This window comes from Lepisosteus platostomus, chromosome 5 (assembly GCF_059453375.1).
Source record: "Lepisosteus platostomus isolate fLepPlt1 chromosome 5, fLepPlt1.hap1, whole genome shotgun sequence".
Taxonomy (NCBI): Eukaryota; Metazoa; Chordata; class Actinopteri; order Semionotiformes; family Lepisosteidae; genus Lepisosteus; species Lepisosteus platostomus.
This window is the reverse complement of record NC_142615.1, coordinates 64,453,274-64,470,070: the sequence shown is the minus strand read 5'-3', so window position 1 is coordinate 64,470,070 and position 16,797 is coordinate 64,453,274.

The following is a 16,797-nucleotide window of genomic DNA, read 5'->3' as shown; positions in this document are numbered from 1 at the left end:
TAGGGACAGTCCAGGCTCCAAGCAGTGCACTTTTTTCTTTCTTTTTTTTCCCATTTACACTGCTGCCTCAGCCCCCTCAAGCAGGGCATTGACTTTTACCGGTGTTTGCTGTGGCTCCTCCCCAGAACCTGCACTGTTACACCAGAAATCCACATCTTCATGGAGATTTTAAATGTGTGATACAGCAGAGTCCAACAGCCTGTGACTGACAAAATAGCACTTCCTGGCTTCAAAACTGCAATATTTAAACATCCCTCTTTATTGTTAATGAAGGATCATGAATAATTAATTTCTGATTCATTAACTTGGTTAATTCGTTGATTCATTAACAGGTCATTGCTGATTCCTGCAGACAATCCTGGTTTGCTGTGTAAAGGGTTAAAACCCATTTGAATCTTTCTGGCTTTGTCTTTTCCTTCTGTCTGGGGACAGAGAAAATATCCTCTGTCAGAAAATGAGAGTGAGAAACAGAGAAAATATTGATTTTGTTTGTGTGAAAAGGTTTTTGTGTGTTGGTTATTTTCTCTCATGTTGTGAATAAAACTCCACTGAGTCTCTCTTACAGCTGCTTTGTGTGCCTGTAAACACTCTTATTCCTGACACCTCTATCTAGAGAGTATCACACCCCTGTCTCTGTGATTCTCTTTGGCTTTGACAAGGATTTCAGCACAGAAATACAACGCAACTGCTAGAGCACTGATGAAGCAGTCAGACCTCCTGTCTGGAGCCCTGGAACAGTGGGACCCAGGACTGGGAATCAGGATTTGGTGCTGTGTGTGAAAGTCAGCGTTGTATTAATCCAGCACACCGGTGAGACAGGGTGGCTCTGATTGAGCTGTGCTGGCAGTGTCACTGTTACGGTTTCCAAATTATTAGAAACCACTAAAGAACTTAAACAGACCCTGCGCAGCACAGCGGAAGCCTTTAAAGGGCAAGAACCAAAACAACAGTCTGAACATACATTTGAATACAAAGTTTTTATAACAAACCCATGGGAAATTACAATATAAAATTGTCTATAACACAGTCTAAGGTCATGGATATCAGGCGAACAGGATATCAGGATTTACAAGTTGAAATACAGGCATAAGACAAAACACTGGGTCCCTCCAAACCAGACTTCTGCGATTACGATGTAATCCAAATACAGAGTCCCAAATTCCAAGCTTCTCCATACGAAGGCACCTGTCACCAGGAACCGGATACAAGGCCATTCACACTGGGAAAACCAGGACCCAGAAAACCAAGAACTTCGCAACCCAGGAACATGGAATAGGATTCATGAAGATGTCTGAACCAGGAAAACCCAGGAGTCTATGCCGAAGATCCAGAACCAAGAAACCGAAAGCTTAAGTGCTGGAGCAGGTCCGGCTGTACAAGCTGACACTGGAGATCTGACAATGCTGAGCCCCGAATACAGGGTTAATCAACCTTATATACAAGGAAGCAACCAGTAAACCGATTCTGACTGGCCACCGCATAATCAGCACCACTCAGAGTGTTCTGACAATTAGCGCTTCTTGACAGTCACAGCCCCTGTTTCACCCTGATTCACTCCTGCTTCTCTCTTGAGCTCCACTCCTTCTCCACATTCCTAACAGCCTGTGATGAGATCTCAACATCTGCCTCTTGTAGTTGGTCTGGCTGCCTCAGTGTGGAGAGAGATCTCTTCCCTGTTTCCCTCTGAAGCTGTTTTTTACCATCTTGTGTTTCTGTCTCAAACTCCTGAGTCTGTCTCTCCTTCATCTTGACAGATCTCTCTGACAGCTGATGGCAAAAACTGTGTGTTTTAGGAGCTCCAGACAGACATGAGGCTGTCATGTTAATCAGATCAGACAGGGTTGGTGATGACAAGCATGGGTCATCCCAGGGATGCGCTGTCTAGAAAAGACTGAAACACTGAACGATTTTATTTGGATTCAGGTCAGGGTGTAAATTAACAAGGGACTCAGTGAATGAGGTCTGGACTGTGCAGGAAGCTCACTGTGTATCCAGAGATGCTACAAAACAACAGGTTTCCAGCCCTGTGATTCACATTAACTCCTTTTCTGGGGGATCGAAGGACAATTACTACAGTTTACTTATTATTGTGACAGAAGGAGCAGCTGGAACCAGAGCACCACAAACTTGGGATGCAGTGATTCAGTGTGAGCTGACAGCAATCTGATTGGTGAGAAAAGGACACAGGCAGAACAGAACAGACTAATCCCTGAGCAGACCTCCACTACAGTCCCACCCCCACAGCCCAGTAAGATACACCCTGGTACTTATGATTGAAGATAAGAGGACAGTCAGACAGGCAGTGTGAAAACAGTCATTAAGGAGGGGGTCTCCTTTTATACCCCAGTTGTGCCCAGATGAGGGAATTTACAATTATTATCATCACCGCCGTCTACATCCCCCGATGTAGAGGTACTGTACTGCAATAAACAAATAGGAATCTGCAAATCCCGACGTTGTCACGATCATCACCCCTCCTCTAGAGGGTGCTCCTACCATTTTTTGTTGTGTTCCCAGCTTTATTTGCCCCAGCTATGTCCTTCCCCTTTTCCCTATTGAGCCTGGCATCTCCATAGTTCTAGGCTCAGCTTTGGAAGACCCTACCACCAGGCACAGAAGTGGCCCAAGGGCAAAGGCTTCACCACGGCCCCCTGACCTACTGAGTCCGTGGCTCGGAGTGCTTTATCCCATCAAACTTTTAATTATCCGTGTTCCTAGTTCCCTGTTCCAGAGTTCATCTTGGATGGATCTCCTGGCACTTGGACCTTGGACTGCGCCCTGATTTTCCCTATTGGACTTCCTTTGGACTCGTTCGTCTGCGCTCCCCCCATGCAGCAGTTCACTGCTGTCATTACCCCCAGTGTTTCTACCCGACCCGATCCTGCTGTGTCTTCCCTGATGTCCTCCTCAAGTCACTACCGGATTATACCATCTCGTATAGGGTCTTTAAACAACGCATTTTCACGGGAGTCAGAACCGGCTTCCCTGACAGACACAGCCTTTATCTTCGTGGGTGACTTTAATCATACAAATCTCAACTCCGGTCTCCCGAAATACCATGTCTCCTTCCTAACGAGAGGAGAAAACACCCTGGACCATGTTTACAATACGATTCAGAATGCTTACAAGGGCGTACCCCTCCCCCACTGTGGAAACTCAGACCACTTCACTCTGTTTCTCCTCCCGGCATACAGACAGCTGCACAGGCGACTGAAACCAGCCGTCAGGATGGTGAGTCTGGCATGAAGGATCTGAATCAGTCCTGCAGGACTGTTTTTAATGCACTGACTGTGATGTGTTTAAAGTGACAGTCAGCCAGGATCAATCTAAAGAAGAGTATTGCAAAAACACACTCAAACGGGAATTAGAGGGACACTTCACCACTAATGACCCACGGTGCATGTGGCAAGATATACAGGCCCTCGCAAACTACAAAAGGAAGAACATCTGTGCACCTGCGCATGATGCCTCCCTGCCTAACAAGCTCAACACCTTTCATGCTCAGTTTAAAGCGAGCAACACAGAACCAGTCAACAGAGCTGCAACCTCCGCAGCTGACCAGGTGCTCTCGCTGTGAGGTGAGGAGATCTCTGCTAAAAGTGAACACACGCAAGGCTGCAGGACCTGACAGCATACCCAGTCACGTCCTCAGAGCCGGCACCAATCAACTGGCAGGTGTATTCACAAACATTTTCAACATGTCCCTGCCCCAAGCTGTAGTCGCCACTTGCTTCAAGACAACCACCATCATCTACTGTCCAGTGGCACTAACCCCTGTTATCATGAAGTGCTTTAAGAGGCTGGTCATGGGGCACATTGAGGACACAATTCCAGACACAGTGGACCTATTCCAATTTGCCTACCAGCCCACCAGATCCACAGATGATGCAATGTCCATTGCCATACACTCTGCTGATAAAAAAAACACATACGCAAAACTACTATTCATCGACTTCAGCTCAGCTTTTAACACTATCATTCCAGAGAAACTAGTCAAGAAACTCAGTGCACTGGGTCTTGACACCACCCTCTGCAACTGGATTCTGGACTTCCTGACAGGCAGACCTCAGGCTGGCAGGCTTGGAAACCACACCTCCGGCACACTAACTCTGAACACTGGGGTCCCCCAGGGGTGTGTGCTTAGTCCATTGCTCTACTCCCTCTACACCCACGACTGTAAGGCCAAACAACACCAACTTCATCATCAAGATTGCCGATGACACCACAGTTGTAGGTCTGATCACAGACAATGATGAGAGGGCCTACAGGGAGGAGGTCAATCTCCTTACAACGTGGTGTGATGACAACAACCTCACCCTCAACGTCAGCAAAACCAAGGAGCTGATCGTTGATTTCAGGAAACTGCAAACCAGACATGCCCCTATCCACATCAATGGGACTGAAGTGGAAAGGATCAGTAACTTTAAATTCCTTGGCGTCCATATCACCGTGGACCTCACATGGTCTCTCAACACCACCTGTCTGATCAAGAAAGCACAACAGCGCCTGTACTTCGTAATACGGTTGAAGAAGGCTAAGATATGTCCCCAGATCCTCACTAACTTTTACAGATGCACTACAGAAAGCACACTGACAGCCTGCATCACAGTGTGGTATGGCAACTGCGGTGCTGCTGACCGCAAAGCTCTACAGTGGGTGGTGAAAACTGCCCAGTCCATCACTGTGTTACGATCCCTGCCTCTCGGCAACGGAGGAGGCAGAAGTAGGTGTAGCCCCTATCCATCAGTTCACCTATCAGTTTTCCCATTCACCACCACACCCCCGTCTCATCCTACTTAAACACCTGTCCTTCCCTACCTCGTTGCTCAGTATTGGTTTTCCCTATCGAGCTTCCTGGTTGCGCTTCTTCTACTCTGTGTTTGTCTTGGATTTCGGCTTACGGTTTTCCCTTTTGGACTTCGGCTTTTCGGATCTCGGCTTGGATTGGTACTTTCGCTCTGTCTTGGATAGCTGGCTACCTCTGGATTCTCGGATTGCTCTACGGACTACGACTTCGGATCACACTTCGGCTTCGGTACATGTTCCCTTTCGGATATCTTGCTCCCCCTGGACTCTCGGCTCGTTCCTACGATTACGGTTTACTTTCGGTTTACGACTTGGCTTTGTTCGCTCCTGCAAGTGGGTTCACTCACTAGTTCGGTCCCTATTACCGAACTCGTAACACACTGGGGTTGCCCTCCCATCTATCCAGGACATTTATGACAGATGGTGCTTGAGGAAAGCTCTAAGCATCATCAAAGACCCCACACACACCAGCTACAGACTTTATGATCTGCTATCATCTGGAAAACGGTACTGGAGCATTCGGGCCCGGACTACCAGACTCAAAGATAGTTTTTACCCCCGTACTATCAAACTATTAAACTCCCAGCCTCTCTCACTCTCACCTCACCTCTCACCTATGATCTGAACCTCACAGTGCCTTCTTTCTTACCAAAAACCCAAACACACATTGAAAATCTACCTCTACCATACATGTCAAAAGCTCACTCCCCATAATTTCTATCCCTTTATTTCATTCTGTTGATGCATATTTTTGTACATAACCTGTTACGCTTTTGTTGTTTTGCACATTGCCTGTTGTTGTTTTTTTTGCACATTGCCTGTTGTTGTTTTTGCACATTGTCTGTTGCTGTTTTTGCACATTGCCTGTTGTTGTTTGTTGCACACTGCCTGTTGTCTCTGTCTTTCTTTTGTTATACAATTGTATTGTTGTGGTTGTTTTTTTTTCTTGTACTACTTATGTCCGAGAGCTATCTAAATAGCATTTTGTTATACCAGATACCTGTATATGAGTATAATGACAATAAACTTGAACTTGAACAATGCAACACAGTTTTTGCCCATTTCATCTCAGACACATTGCGCACACTACATGTTACTACCTAACCAAAGGCGTAAGAGTTATCGCTGGTATCTGTTGAGTTCCCCTTTATTAGGAGGTTTGTTAATACATGATAAAGCTGTCTTTGGTTTAAAGGGGGACTACAATGCTAGTTTCTGGCTTAGAGAGAATCAGCATTGACAACCACAGTGAAAGCAAAATGTACACAGTAACTTGGAAAATCTCCCATTTACATTCCAAAGCAGACTGAATCATCAGGTCTGCACAGTGCCGTGTTCTGCGATTCAGAACAAGGCAACAAAACTCTTTTCTGGACACTCCACTCAGAGCTCTTCACAGGTCATGGGGATCCCACTACCGTCACCAGTGTGCAGCCCCCTGGATGATGCTCCAGTCTGCTCCAGCACACAGCAGCTTTCAGAGTGATGAAGCCAGTTCAGAGATGGGGATTATTAGGAGGCCATGATTGGTAAGGGCCAATGGGAAATTTGGCCAGGACACCGAGATTACACCCCTACTCTTCTTGAGAAATGCCCTGGGATTTTTAATGAGCACAGAGAGTCAGGACCTTGGTTTTATGTTTCTTCGGAAGGATGCCACCTGTTTACAGTATAGTGTCCTCGTCGCTATACTGGGGCATTAGGACCCACATGGACCGCAGGGTGAGCGCCCCCTGCTGGCCCCACTAACACCTCTTCCAGCAGCAACCTTAGTTTTTCCCAGGAGGTCTCCCATCCAGGTACTGACCAGGCTCACACCTGCTGAGCTCCAGTGGGGCTGCCAGTGGTGAGCTACAGAGTGATATGGCTGCTGGCATAATACTTAATGATCCTTTGATAATTCAGTATCAGAATTAATCCCATAGTTGCCAAGCGATGATCTGCTCCCTACAAATGTCAAATGAAAACCCCCGTCTTCCTTCTTTCAGGTTAGCTTTCAAACAGACTAAGGTCCTGGAGCCCCCGTGAGTATTCAAATCCTCATATTTCTCATGTTGGGTCTGACTGCCTTGCTGTTAACATGGTCAAACTGAAGCGTTTCTTTTTTTACTAGATGTTTTCGACAGGCCTTAAATGTAATAAATTTGATAAGTGAAGGAAATGTATTTACACTTTCTGTTGGCTTTGCCTGGAAATAAAGACAACGCGTCTGAGCTGCTGCCCTCTGCTGGCTGGTCTGTGTCATAACACTGTCACCCCCAGGGTTTCAATCCCTGCAATCATAAGTAAAAATAAGGCGCCAGCCGGAATTGGGGTCTCCAGAGTTCTGATCGCCTCTCTTGTGTCCCAGGAGGAGAGACGTGCTGACCGTCACCCCCTGGCTGGCTCCCATCGTCTGAGATGGGACCTTTGACCCCTTGATCATCGACAGGATCTACAAGCCCCTCAATGTCACCATAGCAACCACAATCTTCACGGTTGGCAAGTAAGACATGTTTATCACAAAGAGTACTTAACAAAAATATATCTTCTCTATCCGTGCCTTCTTTTAGAATGTGCTCTCCTACACTCTGGGAGGAGGCACTGTTCCAGATCCCCTGTATCAAGACTAAAAGAGCATTAACTTTCTTTCTAACTAAAAGCACTCTATTGTTGAACACTAAAATAAAAAGAGGCAGGCCTCTTATTACTACTGTTGTTTTTAGACTCTTTACAAGCTAATTGTTTGATTCAAATCTAATGCCAGCAGCCATATCACTTTGCAGCTCACCACTGGCAGCCCCCACTGGAGCTCAGCAGGTGTGAGCCTGGTCAGTACCCGGAGGGGAGACTCCTGGGAAAGCTGAGGCTGCTGCTGGGAGAGATGTTAGTGGGGCCAGCGGGGGGCGCTCAAACTGCGGTCTGTGTGGGCCCTAATGCCCCAGTATAGTGATGGGGACACTGGACTGTAAACAGGTGCTTTGGATGAGATGTAAAACCGAGGTCCTGACTCTCTGTGGTCTTTAAAAATCCTAGGGTGTTTCTCGAAAAGAGTAGGGGTGTAACCCCGGTGTCCTGGCCAAATTTCCCATTGGCCCTTACCAATCATGCCCTCCTAATAATCCCCATCAATGAACTGGCTTCATCACTCTGCTCTCCTCCCCACTGAGAGCTGGTGTGTGGGGAGCATTCTGGCGCACTATGGCTGCTGTTACATCATCCAGGTGGGGGCTGCACATTGGTGGTGAAGTGGGATTCCCCATTACTGTGAAGAGTTATGGAGTGTCCAGAAAAGCACTATATAAGTGTAAGCAATTATTATTATTATTAATGGTACTGGAGTTCTGATTGAGCAGTGCAATTGAATGTTTTGTATTATGTTATTGCAGTGTTCTTGTACCGCATTATTATTGTCGAAAATGTTATGTGTTCATGAGCTTTTGATGTGCAAGACAAGTTCCCTCAAGGGCAAAAGAGGTCGATCCAATTTACTTCTGGATTCCTGGCTGAGGGGTAGACCATTTTAGCAAATCACAAACTCAAGCTGGCAGATTTAACTGGCTATGGGGGGGGCTAAACTCTTGATGTTGATTTTTTAATACATTTCACTTCATATAGGCCAGCTTTTGAAAATGCCTGGAAAAAGGAGTCGGCAGAAAAAATCTTTAGCAGGGCTGAAATTTAGGATCCGCTATTGAAAAGGCCCTGGAAAGGGAAAATATGTCTTCCGAGGGGTAGAGAAAAAAGAGTGGAGTGTCCAGGCAAGCAGAGGGAATATGGCAGGGAATATATACCCCCCCCCCCCACTCCACCCAACTGTCAACAGCAGCCGGTTCAACCTTACAGCAACACACACACGTTTTAATCTCATTCCATCCTTCCATTTTCCGACCCCTTTATCCGATTCAGGGTCGAAAAACCAGGGATATCTCCTGGAATGGACATGCGTTCTGTGCAAGGAGAGACATGTGGGCCGCGTAATTTGTCACTATATTTTGTCATACAGTTCAAGAGCTTTTTAAATAAAAACTCCCTATTTGCAATATAACACAAGGTCCTGGTGACAGTTTCTGTTTATGGGATCTGCAGTGATCTGCTGCATATTTGCAAGATGCTGATATAGGCTGCACATGCACTCTTAAAACAAAGGGGAGCTGCACGGCTATTTTTATAGTTTTGGGTTAGAGAGAATCGCCATTGATGAGCGCACTTCAAACCACAATAAAAGTAAAATGTACACAGTAACTTGTAAAACCTCCAATTTGCATCACAAAATAGATTCAGTGAGGCAACAAGACTTGGGCTGAGGTGAAGCGGCCTTTATTACACTGTAAACAAGCAGGCTTGTGGATACATGTCTTTTGATCTAACAGAAATATTGCTGTCAACCTCCAGGCTGTTGTGCTGATACGTGGAGCTTACTTGTTAACTCTGCATGCAGGTCGTGTTTTCTGCAGTGAAATGTCTGCTGCACCACCTGCGCTTGTTCACTCGTCCATCGCATTACATCCGTCATCACAGTGATCTCGTGAGCAGGAAGGGCTACATCACAACATGCTTTTTGTGGGAACTCTTGCCCTCGCCTGTGGAGAGACGAGGGATTTGCAACAACACAGTGCTTTACGGCACTTCACAAAGCTTATGATTTTGTGCTTAATTCAGACTTTTTCCAATTTTTCTAAATTGTCCATGGATTTATTTTGTTACTGGGGCTTAATCACTGGTATGAGAAATTGGGACTGCCGGACCCACATGAAGACACATCACAATTGTTGAAACGTTTCTACATTTTCTTGTGCTTGTGTTGGTACATGTAAGACAATAGGGGGTTTGGGGGTAACGCCTAAAACGGTGGCGGGGGCAGCTGATTTGCCCCCCCCCCAAATCTGGCTACATCCCCCAACTGTGTTAACTTTCTCCGTGCTTTGGAGAATCTTCCCTCGTAGTTTTCAGAGTTTTCGGTGCTCAAAAAAAGGCTCAGGCTCACAGCCTGTGAGTGTAAGGCGTTTGCAGCTCTCTTGAAGACTGATTCCAGTGCCGATCTGTACTATAAGATGGCAACCGGGGATTGTGCTATCGCACCAGAAGTAACGCGTCGCATAATGACAACGTAATGTACGTGATCAAGAAAGGAACAATTTCAGGGGAACCCAAGATTTTTTTATCGCCAATAACTTATTTTTAAGAAATCGCACTTTTCTTGGGTGGGCTTAGTCTTTTACGCTCAGGACAAGCTGATCTAACCCTGTGGTGATCACGGGACAAGCAGGACATGAAACGCCACTTCACTGCCGTGATTTGCAAAGTAAATAGCAGGGTTTATGGCCACGATCCTGCACCTTCAACCTAGGTTGTTAAGAGTTTTTGCATGCTGGTACTAAATGCCATTACAAAAGGGGACCCACTGAGGTTGAAGCTGTTTTTGAAAAAGACGAGTATTTGCTGGCTAAACAAGACACTTGCAGACACATGGGAAGTGGTACTGAAGTAAATAGATTAGAATATATATGGGAAAAGCTGCCAGCAGAGATGAAACTATGTTGTGTTAAGATTGTATCGCACAGTACGAGTAGGAGGATCTCATTTAGAATAGTGCATATAATGTTGGTGCCTCTTCTTCTCAGTTTAGGGTAGTTTCCACTTGTGGTTGGAGTTTCATGGTTCATTCCGAAGAAATCAGATGGGTTGACTTTGATCTATGTTCAAGACTCAAGAGATTCTGTCAGTGTAGAACACTACCCTTCAGACTAAAGATACTCAGCTCCTTCAGACCTGTCAGTGTGGGACATTCCCTTCAGACTAAAGACTTCTTTCAGCCTGTCAGTGTACCTTTGATGGACAGGGTGCCAGTCCGTCAAAGGATGCTAACCACTATACCAGAACTGTGCCACTTCTGAACAGTGTAAACTAATTTTCTGAAATAATCTGCTGAAACTTTGTTGCGCCACCTTCTTTGTTGACAGTGTTTTGTCTTTGTCGTATTGGTTTTGCTGGACCTTGGCCGTAAAAAAACAAATTTATCCCCCCACCCCAATAGATATAAATCCAAACCTGATTTGCCAGGGATTAAAATTTAAATGAGCCCAAAGTAAAGCAGAGAGACTGATTTGTCTAGGCACCTGGCACGGGGTGGGGGGAGGAGTCCGATTTGAATATTGTCCCTGCAGAGACTCAATTAGATAGGGCCTAGCTAAGCCCAAATGGTTTCCATGGGGACCGCAGCTAGGTGATCAGAGGGCTGTACAGGCCTGGTAACAGTCCGCGTCTACGCAGCATCCCGGGACGTCGGAGACACTCCCCAAATCCAGAGGGGAGAAGAAGGGTGAGTGGTGACTAAATTAGAGGGGAAAAAAATATCGAGGAGCAAATTTTCAGAAAAAGTGCAAAGTTTCAGAAACGCTTTGTAATGAGTGACCTATTAGGAAATCCCGATGTTACTGTTTCGAGGTGTGGAGGAAGATTTTGAGGATTATAGGGAAATTTCAGGACATTTTAAAGATTATCAATGTCCAAACCTGCGAGAAATGTAAGCTTGGTTCGTTTGAGAGTCTGGGAACTTTTAAGCGGGTAGGTTTTTTTTTTAAGTACCAAGCGAACCGACAGGGCTCAAAAAGAGCGTTTATTTCACTGTAAGCCCGCAATGTGACCTGTTTTGAAGAGGGAGTGGTTGGTTGCTTTATTGGAGTAAGTGGCGACTCCAAAGCCAGGCTCTGCCTTAAGTGAAACTGTACAGGTCAAGCGATGTTGACCCAGGGAGAACCTGATGAGAAAGATGAAAAGTCCCGCGGCTGGCAGAGGAATCCTACTCTGTTGGGCCCCTGAGCAAGACCCTGAACCCCAGCTGCTCCAGGGGTGTCGTATAAATGGCTGACCCTGCGCTCTGACCCCCAGCTTCTCTCTCCCTGCCTGTGTGTCTCATGGAGAGCAAGCTGGGGTCTGTGAAAAGACAAATTCCTAATGCAAGAAATTGAATATGGCTAATAAAAGTGATCTGATCTTACCAATTCAGGGCCACAGGACCTATTCTGGCAAGCAAAGGGCACTAGGCGGGCTACACTCTGGACAGGACGCCACTCCATCACAGGTCTTGGTAAATTGATCATGTATTATGTCTTTATTATGTATGTGTTGTGTTTGTCCGGCAAAGTCAAGTTCCCATCTGGGCCACTAAAGGCTGGAACCTAATTGGAAACTACATCTAAATGAAAATCGAAGAAATCTGAAAGGAGCTCTTAAGTGTTTCTCTGATTGCAGATTCGCCGACCCACAGTGATGGCTAAGAAGATATGCCTCACCTTAATCGTCTCAGGTTAGTGAGTCCTTTTTTCATTTGTGTGGACTAACCCCGAACCTCTGTTTGGAAAGATGATGTTGCTTTACTGCAGAGTATTCAAGTTCAAGTTCAAGTTCATTGTCACTATACTCATATACAGGTATATGGTATAATGAAATGCTATTTAGCGAGCTCTCAGACGATACGTAGTACAAAAAAACAACAAATCAATTGTATAATAAAAGAAAGACAGAGACAACAGGCAGTGTGCAAAAACAACAACAGGCAGTGTGCAAAACAACAAAAGGTAACAGGTAATGTGCAAAACAACATCAGATGTGCAGAACAGAATGAAATAAAAGGATAGAAATGATGGGGAGTGAGCTTTTTGACATGTAAGGTAGAGATAGATTTCAATGTGTGTTTGAGTTTTAGGTAAGAAAGAAGGCACTGTGAGGTTCAGATCATAGGTGAGAGGTGAGGAGAGAGTGAGAGAGGCTGGGAGTTTAATAGTTTGATAGTGCGGGGGTAAAAACTGTTTCTGAGTCTGGTAGCCTGGGGCCGAATGCTCCGGTACAGTTTTCCAGATGGGAGAGGGTCATACAGTCTGTAGCTGGGGTCTGTGGGGGTCTTTAATGATGCTTAGAGCTTTCCTCAAGCACCGTCTGTCATAAATGTCCTGGATAGATGGGAGGGCAACCCCAGTATGTGAACAGAACTGTGTCACCAGCTCTCTGTAACTATCTGAAACACAACGAAGGTTACTTATCGACAGATACTTTATTGATCCCGTGAGGGGAAATTGCAGTGCGACAGCAGCACAGTCATCACAGCAACAGTGTAATGAAATGATACAACAATACAAAAACACAATCCAATCAGTCCAGTCAGTGAGAAGTGCGCTAAGAAGAGTCGCTCACAGTCCAGAATATACAAAGAGCAAGCCGGAACAGTACACAAAAAAGTTGTATTGCACAATATAAATATATTGTCCCTGGCATGTATTGCACAAAAAACAGTTGTAAACGGGGAAAAAAAAAACAGAGGGAAGCAGAGAGTTTACTGTTTAGTCCAAAACCAGGTCAGTGTCAGTGCTGCTCCTGCCCAGACACACAGTGGATGAGTGGTACAGTCTGATGGCAGAAGGCATGAATGACCTCCTGTAGCACCCCCTGTCCCACCGCGGGTGGATCAGCCTGTCGCTGAATGTGCTCTTCATTCTCCCAAGCATGTCTTAGAGGGAAAGATGGGAGATGTCCATGATGGCCTGTAAGGTTTTTCCTGGGGCGCACGATCGACCTTTTCGGAGTTCTCCAGTAAAGAGGCAAAGAAATATGTGTGCAGCTTCATTCAAATACACCGTTTGCTCCTGCCTACTTGTTAATTTTATTTAGAATTGGTCACAAATTTATATAGTGTCATAGGGAAAAAAAAAACAGTGAACGGTTATAGACAATTTGCCAAGGTTAATTTATGGCTGGTTTTAAAAAAATGATTATATACAGTATATGTATTGTAATCTCCTCATGTGGGCTTTTTCTCTCCTTTCCAATATGGACCGGCAGAGATGGAAGATGAAAAGACCTCTGAACTTCGGTGTTGAAAGGGCTGGAGCTTACAATCAGTCCCAATACAGTCAGTCCAGGGGTCTGTGTCCCCGGTCCAGTTAGTCCAGGCGGTCTGTGACCTCTGGTCCAGTCAGTCAAGGAGGTCCGTGACCCCGGTCCAATTAGTCCAGGGATCTGTGACTCTGGTCCAGTTAGTTCAGGGGTCTGTGTCCCCGGTCCAGTCAGTCCAGGGGTCTGTGTCTCTGGTCCAGTCAGTCCAGGGGTCTGTGACTCTGTTTCAGTTAGTCTAGGAGTCTGTGTCTCTGGTCCAGTCAGTCCAGGGGTCTGGGACTCTGGTCCAGTCATTCCAGGGATCTGTGCCACCAGTCCAGTTAGTCCAGGGCTCTATGACTCTGGTCCAGTCAGTGCAGGGCTCTCTGATCCTGACCCAGGGAGAGCTCAGGTCTAGTAAATCTTACAGGTCACCCTGAATCGCCAGTTTTATTGATGTTTGCTCCCAATGATCCCTTAGTTACTTTATTGAACAGACCACCTGTTTAATCGATCATAGTCCAGGTGATCCAGGCCTTTATTAATTGATCAAAGCACTGTTATTTACTCCTGGTCCTGGAGTGTGACAGGTAAATTTATGAGTGAGAGCCTTATAACAGTGCCAATCGAGTCTAATTGCATTTAGAGTGTATTCAAACCATTAAGAGTCCAGGAAAGGACATCAATATGCCCTTTGATTATTTGCAGGCTCCCTTTAAAACCCACTGGGAAAGGTTCAAGATGCTTCTAAATCTGGAGGTCTCAGTCCTGGTCCAAATCCAGGTATTAAGAGCCTAGGATGGAATAAAGATTAAAAGATACAAAAGCCCTCCAGGCTCAGAAATCAAATCAAATCAAAGTTTATTTATCAGATGCACAACAAAATGGCATGCAGCAGCAGTAGTTGCTGGCAATGAATTGTCTTTTTCTGCGAGCTCACAAAAACCACAAGAATCACAGAAATCACAAAATTCACAAAATCACAAAATTGAGGTTACATTTTTTTAAATGGAATAAAACTCAATATGAGTAGAGCTGCTATGTGTCCATGGTGTATGCAATATATACAAGTAGTGCAGTTATGCTGAATACAGTGAAAACTGTGTGTCCATGTAGCCATTACAGGTGATTTGCTAAAGGAGCTGCAGGTTGGCTATTTAGCAGTCTAAAGTCTCAACAGTGAATAACAGTCTTATAGTCTCAAAAGTGAATATCAGAGCTCTGGGGCCAGGATTGGCCCTTCATTCCATGTTATCTTCATATTTCCACAGCCTTTCCTTTACTTATGTGCTTTGTGAGGAGACTGTTCAAGACTTTTTTCTGTTGGGGACACAGTCTCTTTCTGCAGGATCAAGATGGCTAAAGTCTCATAAGCACTTGGCTCACCAATGACTGGAGTGGTTGCACCCTGGATTCAGTTCTGCTGTCTGCTGTCTGGAGTTGGTATGTGCCTCCAGTTCATGTGTGTTTCTTATAGGTTTGCCCCGGTTTCTTCCCATAGTCCAAAGCCATGCTGGTGGGTTAATTGGCTTCTGGGAAAATTGGCCCTGGTGTGAGTGTGGGCATATCTGTGCCCTGCAATAGGCTGGTGTCCCTGTGTTAACATGTCATTCATCTGTCCTGCCTTGTGCCTGTGGTTTATGGCTCGCTCACATTGTTTCGAGGATGCAAACGACGCATCAGCATAAACACCTGTCTTTTCCCCGAGTATCCTCCCTGAGTTTTGCATTGAAAGTTTGTTTTTCCTGCCGGCACGCCAGAACCCCACACTTAGACATAATCTGTCAGGTGTTTTTGGTTTAAATCATTTGAATTTCATTTGCTGCCCGCTTCTCGGCCTCCGCTAATCCCGCTGTATCACCTGCGATCGTCTGCAGTCTGGACTGGTCCGCTCATCTGGATCTGAGCAAAGTACAGAAATGACCAGGGGGCCGATTGCTCATCAAAGAACCTGTGGCCACCAGCCTACCAACTCGGAGGTTGTACCTCCTTAGATAGATAGATACTTTATTGATCCCGTGAGGGAAAGTGCAGCGCAACAGCAGCTTTACACAGACAACACAGCCACAGTGTAACGAATGATACAATAATAATAAAAATAATAATACAATACATACAATACAATCAGTACAGTGAGGGGTGCACTAAAAGAGTTACTCACAGTCCGGACACACAAAGAACAAACTAGAACAGAACAGTACGCAGAAAAATCGTAGCACACATATGAAAATAAATATAGATCTAAATATAGATATAGATATAAATATAAATGTATTGCACGGGTCCCTGGCATATATTGCACAAAAAACGGTTGTAAAAGGGAAAAGAAAAGAAGAGGACAGATGTAGCAGTAGATGTGTAGATGCGTTCAGTCCAGAAACAGGTCACTGTCAATGTTGCCTCTGCCCAGACGCAAGGTGGATGCGTTGTACAGTCTTATGGCAGAAGGCAAGAATGACCTCCTGTAGCGCTCCCTGTCGCACCGTGGATGAATCAGTCTATTGCTGAACATGCTCTTCATTTCTACAAGCCTGTCATAGAGGGGATGGGAGATGTTGTCCATGATGGCCTCTAGTTTGGACACCATTCTCCTCTCAGCTACTACCTCCAAGGGGTCCAGGTCAGACCCAATGACAGAGCTTGCTCTCCTGATGAGCTTGTTCTGTCTTTTAGAATCCACAGCTCTAATCCCAGGGCCCAAGCATACCACTGCGTAGAAAATGGCGCTCGCCACCACCGACTGATAGAACAAATGTAGCATCTTACTACATACATTGAAGGACCTGAGCCTCCTCAAGAAGTAAAGCCGGCTCTGTCCCTTCTTATAGATGGCCTCGATGTTCTTAGACCATTCCAGTCTATCGTCGATGTGCACTCCCAGGTACTTGTACGAGTCCACCATCTCCACGCCACTCCCATGGATGTAGATAGGAGTAGGTTTGACCTTTTTCCTCCTGAAATCTACCACCAGTTCCTTTGTCTTTGTTACATTTAGTTCCAAGTGGTTCAACCCGAAGTTCAAAGTCCGAAGTATAGAGAGTGAAGAGGAATGGAGAAAGAACTGTCCCTTGAGGTGCCCCTGTGTTACTCACTACCTGTTCAGACACACAGTTCTGAAGTCTCACAGACTGTGGTCTGCCT